Raw genomic sequence first — 10,672 nt, forward strand, 5'->3', positions numbered from 1 at the left:
GCTTCCGTGGCGCAATGGTTAGCGCGTTCGGCTGGTAACCGAAAGGTTGGTGGTTCAAGCCCACCCGTGAGCGGTGTTGTAGGATCACGAATGTAACGTAGAAAGCCAAAGTTTTTCCAGAATACCTGACGACCATTTAACTTTTGGTCTTCCGGGGCGCAATGGTTAGCGCGTTCAGCTGTTATTCAAAAGACTGGTGGTTTGAGCCCTTTCGGGAGCGGTGTTGTGAAGTCTCAGTGTGACGTAAAAAGTCAAGGTTTTTCCACAATACCTGACGACCATTTAATTTTTGAGCTTTCGTGGCGCAATGGTTAGCGCGTTTTTCTGTTAATCGAAGGGTTGGTGGTTCGAGCCCACCCGGGAGAGGTGTTGTGGGGTCTCAGATGTAGCGTAAAAAGTCAAAACTTTTCCACAATACGTGACAACGATTTAATTTCTGAGCTTCCGTGGGTCAATGTTTAGCGCGTTCGGCTGTTAGCCGATAGGTTGGTGGTTCGAGTTCACCCGGGAGCGGTGTTGTGGGATCTCAAATGTAACGTAGAAAGCCAAAGTTTTTCCACAATACCTGACGACCATTTAATTTTTTTTCTTCCGGGGCGCAATGGTTAGCGCGTTCAGCTGTTATTCAAAAGACTGGTGGTTTGAGCCCTTTCGGGAGCGGTGTTGTGAAGTCTCAGTGTGACGTAAAAAGTCAAGGTTTTTCCACAATACCTGACGACCATTTAATTTTTGAGCTTTCGTGGCGCAATGGTTAGCGCGTTCTTCTGTTAATCGAAAGGTTGGTGGTTCGAGCCCACCCGGGAGAGGTGTTGTGGGGTCTCAGATGTAGCGTAAAAAGTCAAAACTTTTCCACAATACGTGACAACGATTTAATTTCTGAGCTTCCGTGGGTCAATGTTTAGCGCGTTCGGCTGTTAGCCGATAGGTTGGTGGTTCGAGTTCACCCGGGAGCGGTGTTGTGGGATCTCAAATGTAACGTAGAAAGCCAAAGTTTTTCCACAATACCTGACGACCATTTAATTTCTGAGCTTCCGTGGCTCAATGGTTAGCGCGTTCTGCTGTTAACCAATAGTTTGGTAGTTCGAGCCCATCCGGGAGCGGTGTTGTGAGGTCTCAGATGTGACGTAAAAAGTCAAGGTTTTTCCACAATACCTGACGACCATTTAATTTTTGAGCTTCCGTGGCGCAATGGTTAGCGCGTTCTTCTGTTAATCGAAAGGTTGGTGGTTCGAGCCCACCCGGGAGAGGTGTTGTGGGGTCTCAGATGTAGCGTAAAAAGTCAAAACTTTTCCACAATACGTGACAACGATTTAACTTCTGAGCTTCCGTGGCTCAATGTTTAGCGTGTTCGGCTGTTAACCAATAGGTTGGTGGTTCGGGCCCACCCGGGAGCGGTGTTGTGAGTTCTCAGATGTGACGTAAAATGTCAGAGTTTTTCCACAATACCTGACGAATATTTAATATTTGGGCTTCCTTGGCGCAATGGTTAGCGCGTTTGGCTTTTAACAGAAAGGTTGGTGGTTCGAGCACACACGGGAGCGGTGCTATGAGGTCTCAGATGTTACGTAAAAAGTCAAAGTTTTTCCACAATACCGGACGACCATTTAATTTCAGAGCTTCCGTGGCTCAATGGCTAGCGCGTTCGGCTGTTAACCAATAGGTTGGTGGTTCGAGCCCACCCGGGAGCGGTGGTGTGGGATCTCAAATGTAACGTAGAAAGCCAAAGTTTTGCCACAACACCTGACGACCATTTAATTTTTGGGCTTCCGTGGCGCAATGGTTAGCGCGTTCGGCTTTTAACCAATAGGTTGGTGGTTCGAGCCCATCCGGGAGCGGTGTAGTGAGTCCTCAGATGTAACGTAAAATGTCAGAGTTTTTCCACAATACCTGACGAACATTTAATTTTTGGGCTTCCGTGCCGCAATGACTAGCGCGTTCAGCTGTTAATCGAAAGGTTGAAGGTTCGAGCCCACCCGGGAGAGGTGTTGTGGGGTCTCAGATGTAGCGTAAAAAGTCAAAACTTTTCCACAATACGTGACAACCATTTAATTTCTGAGCTTCCGTGGCTCAATGGTTGGCGCGTTCGGCTGTTAACCAATAGGTTGGTGGTTCGAGCCCATCCGGGAGCGGTGTTGTGACGTCTCAGATGTGACGTAAAAAGTCAAGGTTTTTCCACAATACCGGACGACCATTTAAATTTTGGGCTTCCGTGGCGCAATCGTTAGCGCGTTCGGCTGTTAACAGAAAGGTTGGTGGTTCGAGCACACCCGGGAGCGGTGCTATGAGGTCTCAGATGTTACGTAAAAAGTCAAAGTTTTTCCACAATACCGGACGACCATTTAATTTTTGGGCTTCCGTGGCGCAATGGTTAGCGCGTTCAGCTGCTATTCAAAAGACTGGTGGTTTGAGCCTTCCCGGGAGCAGTGTTGTGACGTCTCAGATGTAACATAAAATGTCAAAGTTTTTCCACAATACCTGACGAACATTGAAATTTTGGGCTTCCGTGGCGCAATGGTTAGCGCGTTCAGCTGTTAATCGAAAGGTTGGTGGTTCGAGCCCACCCGGGAGAGGTGTTTTGGGGTCTCAGATGTAGCGTAAAAAGTCAAAACTTTTCCACAATACGTGACAACCATTTAATTTCTGAGCTTCCGTGGCTCAATGGTTAGCACGTTCGGCTGTTAACTAATAGGTTAGTGGTTCGAGCCCACCCGGGAGCGGCGTTGTGGGATCTCAAATGTAACGTAGAAAGCCAAAGTTTTTCCACAATATCTGACGATCATTTAATTTTTGGGCTTCCGTGGCGCAATGGTTAGGGCGTTCGGCTGTTAACCAATAGGTTGGTGGTTCGAGCCCACCCGGGCGCGGTGTTGTGGGATCTCAAACGTAACGTGGAAAGCCAAAGTTTTTCCACAATACCTGACGACCATTTAATTTTTGGGCTTCCGTGGCGCAATGATTAGCGCGTTCAGCTGTTAATCGAAAGGTTGAAGGTTCGAGCCCACCCGGGAGAGGTGTTGTGGGGTCTCAGATGTAGCGTAAAAAGTCAAAACTTTTCCACAATACGTGACAACCATTTAATTTCTGAGCTTCCGTGGCGCAATGGTTAGCGCGTTCAGCAGTTAACAAATAATTTAGTGGTTCGAGCCCACCCGGGAGCGGCGTTGTGGGATCTCAAACGTAACGTAGAAAACCAAAGTTTTTCCACAATACCTGACGACCATTTAATTTTTGGGCTTCCGTGGCGCAATGGTTAACGCGTTCGGCTGTTAACCAATAGGTTGGTGGTTCGAGCCCACCCGGGAGCGGTGTTGTGGGATCTCAAATGTAACGTAGAAAGCCAAAGTTTTTCCACAATACGTGACGACCATTTAATTTCTGAGCTTTCGTGGCTCAATGGTTAGCGCGTTCGGCTGTTAACCAATAGGTTGGTGGTTAGAGCCCATCCGGGAGCGGTGTTGTGAGGTCTCAGATGTAACGTAAAAAGTCAAGGTTTTTCCAAAATACCTGACGAACATTGAATTTTTGGGCTTCCGTGGCGCAATTATTAGCGCGTTCAACTGTTAATCGAAAGGCTGGTGGTTCAGGCCCACCCGGAAGAGGTGTTGTGGGGTCTCAGATGTAGCGTAAAAAGTCAAAACTTATCCACAATACGTGACAACCATTTAATTTCTGAGCTTCCGTGGCTCAATGGTTAGCGCGTTCGGCTGTTAACCAATAGGTTGGTGGTTCGAGCCCATCCGGGAGCGGTGTTGTGAGGTCTCAGATGTGACGTAAAAAGTCAAGGTTTTTCCACAATACCTGACGAACATTGAATTTTTGGGCTTCCGTGGCGCAATGGTTAGCGCGTTCAGCTGTTAATCGGAAGGTTGGTGGTTCGAGCCCAACCGGGAGAGGTGTTGTGGGGTCTCAGATGTAGCGTAAAAAGTCAAAACTTTTCCACAATACGTGACAACCATTTAATTTCTGAGCTTCCGTGGCTGAATGGTTAGCGCGTTCGGCTGTTAACCAATAGGTTGGTGGTTAGAGCCCATCCGGGAGCGGTGTTGTGAGGTCTCAGATGTAACGTAAAATGTCAGAGTTTTTCCACAATACCTGACGAACATTTAATTTTTGGGCTTCCGTGGCGCAATTATTAGCGCGTTCAACTGTTAATCGAAAGGCTGGTGGTTCAGGCCCACCCGGAAGAGGTGTTGTGGGGTCTCAGATGTAGCGTAAAAAGTCAAAACTTATCCACAATACGTGACAACCATTTAATTTCTGAGCTTCCGTGGCTCAATGGTTAGCGCGTTCGGCTGTTAACCAATAGGTTGGTGGTTCGAGCCCATCCGGGAGCGGTGTTGTGAGGTCTCAGATGTGACGTAAAAAGTCAAGGTTTTTCCACAATACCTGATGAACATTGAATTTTTGGGCTTCCGTGGCGCAATGGTTAGCGCGTTCAGCTGTTAATCGGAAGGTTGGTGGTTCGAGCCCAACCGGGAGAGGTGTTGTGGGGTCTCAGATGTAGCGTAAAAAGTCAAAACTTTTCCACAATACGTGACAACCATTTAATTTCTGAGCTTCCGTGGCTGAATGGTTAGCGCGTTCGGCTGTTAACCAATAGGTTGGTGGTTAGAGCCCATCCGGGAGCGGTGTTGTGAGGTCTCAGATGTAACGTAAAATGTCAGAGTTTTTCCACAATACCTGACGAACATTTAATTTTTGGGCTTCCGTGGCGCAATTATTAGCGCGTTCAACTGTTAATCGAAAGGCTGGTGGTTCAGGCCCACCCGGAAGAGGTGTTGTGGGGTCTCAGATGTAGCGTAAAAAGTCAAAGCTTATCCACAATACGTGCTAACCATTTAATTTCTGAGCTTCCGTGGCTCAATGGTTAGCGCGTTCGGCTGTTAACCAATAGGTTGGTGGTTCGAGCCCACCCGGGAGCGGTGGTGTGGGATCTCAAATGTAACGTAGAAAGCCAAAGTTTTGCCACAATACCTGACGACCATTAAATTTTTGGGCTTCCTTGGCGCAATGGTTAGCGCGTTCGGCTGTTAACCGAAAGGTTGGTGGTTCGAGCCCAACCGGAAGAGGTGTTGTAGGGTCTCAGATGTAACGTAAAAAGTCATAACTTATCCACAATACCTGACAACCATTTGATTTCTGAGCTTCCGTGGCTCAAAGGTTAGCGCGTTCGGCTGATAATAAATAGGTTGGTGGTTCGAGCCCATCCGGGAGCGGTGTTGTGAGGTCTCAGATGTGACGTAAAAAGTCAAGGTTTTTTCCACAACACCTGACGACCATTTAATTTTTGGGCTTCCGTGGCGCAATGGTTAGCGCGTTCGGCTGTTAACCAATAGGTTGGTGGTTCGAGCCCATCTGGGAGCGGTGTTGTGAGGTCTCAGATGTAACGTAAAATGTCAGAGTTTTTCCACAATACCTGACGAACATTTAATTTTTGGGCTTCCGTGGCGCAGTGATTAGCGCGTTCAGCTGTTAATCGAAATTTTGAAGGTTCGAGCCCACCCGGGAGAGGTATTGTGGGGTCTCAGATGTAGCGTAAAAAGTCAAAACTTTTCCACAATACGTGACAACCATTTAAGTTCAGAGCTTCCGTAGCTCAATGGTTAGCGCGTTCGGCTGTTAACCAATAGGTTGGTGGTTCGAGCCCATCCGGGAGCGGTGTTGTGAGGTCTCAGATGTGAAGTAAAAAGTCAAAGTTTTACCTCAATACCTGACGACCATTTAATATTTGGCCTCCGTTGCGCAATGGTTAGCGCGTTCGGCTGTTAACCGAAAGGTTGGTGGTTCGAGCCCACCCGGGAGCGGTGTTGTGGGATCTCTAATGTAACGTAAAAAGCCAAAGTTTTTCCACAATACCTGACGACCATTTTTTTTTTGGGCGTCCGTGGCGCAATGGTTAGCGCGTTCGGCTGTTAACCGATAGGTTGGTGGTTCGAGCCCATCCGGGAGCGGTGTTGTGACGTCTCAGATGTTACGTAAAATGTCAGAGTTTTTCCACAATACCTGACTACCATTTAATTTTTGGGCTTCCTTGGCGCAATGGTTAGCGCGTTCGGCTGTTAACCGAAAGGATGGTGGTTCGAGCCCACCTGGGAGAAGTGTTGTAGGGTCTCAGATGTAACGTAAAAAGTCATAACTTATCCACAAAACCTAACAACCATTTAATTTCTGAGCTTCTGTGGCTCAATGGTTAGCGCGTTCGGCTGTTAACCAATTGGTTGGTGGTTCGAGCCTATCCGGGAGAAGTGTTGTGACGTCTCAGATGTAACGTAAAATGTCAGAGTTTTTCCACAATACCTGACGAACATTTAATTTTTGGGCTTGCATGGCGCAATGGTTAGCGCGGTCAGCTGTTAATCGAAAGGTTGGTGGTTCGAGCCCACCCGGGAGAGGTGTTGTTGGGTCTCATATGTAGCGTAAAAAGACAAAACTTTTCCACAATACGTGACAACCATTTATTTTCTGAGCTTTCGTGGCTCAATGGTTAGCGCGTTCGGCTGTTAACCAATAGGTTGGTGGTTCGAGCCCACCCGGGAGCGGTGTTTTTGGATCTCAAATGTAACATAAATAGCCAAAGTTTTTCCACAATACCTGACGAATACCTGACGACCATTTAATTTTTGGGCGTCCGTGGCGAATGGTTAGCGCGTTCGGCTGTTAACCGAAAGGTTGGTGGTTCGAGCCCATCCGGGAGCGGTGTTGTGAGGCCTCAGATGTGAAGTAAAATGTCAGAGTTTTTCCACAATACCTGACGAACATTTAATTTTTGGGCGTCCGTGGCGAATGGTTAGCGGGTTCGGCTGTTAACCGAAAGGTTGGTGGTTCGAGCCCTCCCGGGAGCGGTGTTGTGACGTCTCAGATGTAACGTAAAATGTCAGAGTTTTTCCACAATACCTGACGAGCATTTAATATTTGGGCTTCCGTGGCGCAATGGTTAGCGCGTTCAGCTGTTAATCGAAAGGTTGGTGGTTCGAGCCCACCCGGAAGAGGTGTTGTGGGGTCTCAGATGTAGCGTAAAAAGTCAAAACTTTTCCACAATACGTGACAACCATTTAATTTCTGAGCTTCCGTGGCTCAATGGTTAGCGCGTTCGGCTGTTAACCAATAGCTTGGTGTTTCGAGCCCACCCGGGAGCGGTGTTTTTGGATCTCAAATGTAACGTAAATAGCCAAAGTTTTTCCGCAATACCTGACGACCATTTTTTTTGGGCGTCCGTGGCGCAATGGTTAGCGCGTTCGGCTGTTAACCGAAAGGTTGGTGGTTCGAGCCCTCCCGGGAGCGGTGTTGTGTCGTCTCAGATGTAACGTAAAATGTCAGAGTTTTTCCACAATACCTGACGAGCATTTAATTTTTGGGCTTCCGTGGCGCAATGGTTAGCGCGTTCAGCTGTTAATCGAAAGGTTGGTGGTTCGAGCCCACCCGGGAGAGGTGTTGTGAGGTCTCAGATGTAGCGTGAAAAGTCAAACTTTTTCCATAATACGTGATAACCATTTCTTTTCTAATCTTTCGTGGCTCAATGGTTAGCGCGTTCGGCTGTTAACCAATAGCTTGGTGGTTCGAGCCCACCCGGGAGCGGTGTTTTTGGATCTCAAATAAAACGTATATAGCCAAAGTTTTTGTACAATACCTGACGACCATTTAATTTTTGGGCTTCCGTGGCGCAATGGTTAGTGCAATCAGCTGTTAACCGAAAGGTTGGTGGTTCGAGCCCAACCGAGAGAGGATTTGTGGGGTCTCAGATGTAGCGAGAAAAGTCGTAACTTTTCCACAATACCTGACGAACATTTAATTTTTGGGCTTCCGTGGCGCAGTAATTAGCGCGTCCAGCTCTTAATCGAAAGGTTGGTGGTTCGAGCCCACACGGAAGAGGTGTTGTGGGGTCTCAGATGTTGCGTTAAAAGTCAAATCTTTTCCACAATACGTGACAACCATTTAATTTCTGATCTTCCTTGGCTCAATGGTTAGCGCGTTCGGCTGTTAACCAATAGGTTGGTGGTTCGTGCCCACCCGGGAGCGGTGTTTTTGGATCTCAAATGTAACGTAAATAGCCAAAGTTTTTCCACAATACCTGACGACCATTTAATTTTTGGGCGTCCGTGGCGAATGGTTAGCGCGTTCGGCTGTTAACCGAAAGGTTGGTGGTTCGAGCCCATCCGGGAGCGGTGTTGTGAGGTCTCAGATGTGAAGTAAAAAGTCAAGGTTTTACCTCAATACCTGACGAAAATTTAATTTTTGGGCTTCAGTGGCGCAATGGTCAGCGCGTTCAGCTGTTAACCGAAAGGTTGGTGGTTCGAGCCCTCCCGGGAGCGGTGTTGTGACGTCTCAGATGTAACGTAAAATGTCAGAGTTTTTCCACAACACCTGACGAACATTTAACTTTTGGGCTTCCGTGGCGCAATGGTTAGCGCGTTCAGCTGTTTATCGAAAGGTTGGTGGTTCGAGCCCGCCCGGAAGAGGTATTGTGTGGTCTCAGATGTAGCGTAAAAAGTCAAAACTTTTCCACAATACGTGACAACCATTTAATTTCTGAGCTTCCGTGGCTCAATGGTTAGCGCGTTCGGCTGTTAATCGAAAGGTTGGTGGTTCGAGCCCATCCGGGAACGGTGTTGTGAGGTCTCAGATGTAGCGTGAAAAGTCAAAACTTTTCCACAATACGTGACAACCATTTAATTTCTGAGCTTCCGTGGCTCAATGGTTAGCGCGTTCGGCTGTTATCCAATAGGTTGGTGGTTCGAGCCCACCCGGGAGCGGTGTTTTGGGATCTCAAATGTAACGTAAATAGCCAAAGTTTTTCCACAATACCTGACGACCATTTAATTTTTGGGCCTCAGTGGCGCAATGGTTAGCGCGTTCAGCTGTTAACCGAAAGGTTGGTGGTTCGAGCCCAAACGAGAGAGGATTTGTGGGGTCTCAGAAGTAGCGTGAAAAGTCGTAACTTTTCAACAATACCTGACAACCATTTAATTTTTGGGCGTCCGTGGCGCAATGGTTAGCGCGTTCGGCTGTTAACCGAAAGGTTGGTGGTTCGAGCCCATCCAGGAGCGGTGTTGTGACGTCTCAGATGTGACGTAAAAAGTCAAGGTTTTTACACGATACCTGACTAGCATTTAACTTTTGGGCTTCCGTGGCGCAATGGTTAGCGCGTTCGGCTGTTAACCAATAGGTTGGTGGTTCGAGCCCATCCGGGAGCGGTGTTGTGAGGTCTCAGATGTGACGTAAAAAGTCAAGGTTTTTACACAATATCTGACGAGCATATAATTTTTGGGCTTCCGTGGCGCAATGGTTAGCGCGTTCAGCTGTTAATCGAAAGGTTGGTGGTTCGAGCCCACCCGGGAGAGGTGTTGTGGGGTCTCAAATGTAACGTAGAAAGCCAAAGTTTTTCCACAATACCTGACAACAATTTAATTTCTGAGCTTCCGTGGCTCAATGGTTAGCGCGTTCGGCTGTTAACCAATAGGTTGGTGGTTCGAGCCCATCCGGGAGCGGTGTCGTGAGGTCTCAGATGTGACGTAAAAAGTCAAGGTTTTTACACAATACCTGACGAGCATTTAACTTTTGGGCTTCCGTGGCGCAATGGTTAGCGCGTTCGGCTGTTAACCAATAGGTTGGTGGTTCGAGCCCATCCGGGAGCGGTGTTGTGGGATCTGAAATGTAACGTAGAAAGCCAAAGTTTTTGCACAATAAATGACGACCATTTAATTTTTGGGCTTCCGTGGCGCAATGGTTAGCGCGTTCGACTGTTAACCAATAGGTTGGTGGTTCGACCCCATCCGGGAGCGGTGTTGTGAGGTCTCAGATGTGACGTAAAAAGTCAAGGTTTTTACATAATACCTGACGAGCATTTAACTTTTGGGCTTCCGTGGCGCAATGGTTTGCGCGTTCGGCTGTTAACCAATAGGTTGGTGGTTCGAGCCCATCCGGGAGCGGTGTTGTGAGGTCTCAGATGTGACGTAAAAAGTCAAGGTTTTTACAAAAAATCTGACGAGCATCAAATTTTTGGGCTTCCGTGGCGCAATGGTTAGCGCGTTCAGCTGTTAATCGAAAGGTTGGTGGTTCGAGCCCACCCGGGAGAGGTGTTGTGGGGTCTCAAATGTAACGTAGAAAGCCAAAGTTTTTCCACAATACCTGACAACCGTTTAATTTCTGAGCTTCCGTGGCTCAATGGTTAGCGCGTTCAGCTGTTAACCAATAGGTTGGTGGTTCGAGCCCACCCGGGAGCGGTGTTGTGTGATCTCAAATGTAACGTAGAAAGCCAAAGTTTTTCCACAATACCTGACGACCATTTAATTTTTGGGCTTCCGTGGCGCAATGGTTAGCGCGTTCGGCTGTTAACCAATAGGTTGGTGGTTCGAGCCCATCCGGGAGCGGTGTCGTGAGGTCTCAGATGTGACGTAAAAAGTCAAGGTTTTTACACAATACCTGACGAGCATTTAACTTTTGGGCTTCCGTGGCGCAATGGTTAGCGCGTTCGGCTGTTAACCAATAGGTTGGTGGTTCGAGCCCATCCGGGAGCGGTGTTGTGAGGTCTCAGATGTGACGTAAAAAGTCAATTTTTTTCACAATACCTGACAACCATTTAATTTCTGAGCTTCCGTGGCTCAATGGTTAGCGCGTTCGGCTGTTAACCAATAGGTTGGTGGTTCGAGCCCACCCGGGAGCGGTGTTGTGGGAT

The 10,672-nt window shown here is 47.9% G+C and overlaps 1 non-coding gene across 1 annotated transcript; it reads left to right on the forward strand.

Annotated features, from left to right (window-relative positions):
• On the forward strand, window positions 1–73 carry TRNAT-GGU (transfer RNA threonine (anticodon GGU)). The gene has a single exon. It is a non-coding gene; the product is annotated as a tRNA-Thr (tRNA).
• Window positions 74–10,672: the final 10,599 nt, after the last annotated feature.

Source organism: Phalangium opilio, unplaced genomic scaffold, assembly GCF_054372755.1.
Source record: "Phalangium opilio isolate 3A_F unplaced genomic scaffold, DU_Popi_V2 ptg000390l_1, whole genome shotgun sequence".
Classification (NCBI taxonomy): Eukaryota; Metazoa; Arthropoda; class Arachnida; order Opiliones; family Phalangiidae; genus Phalangium; species Phalangium opilio.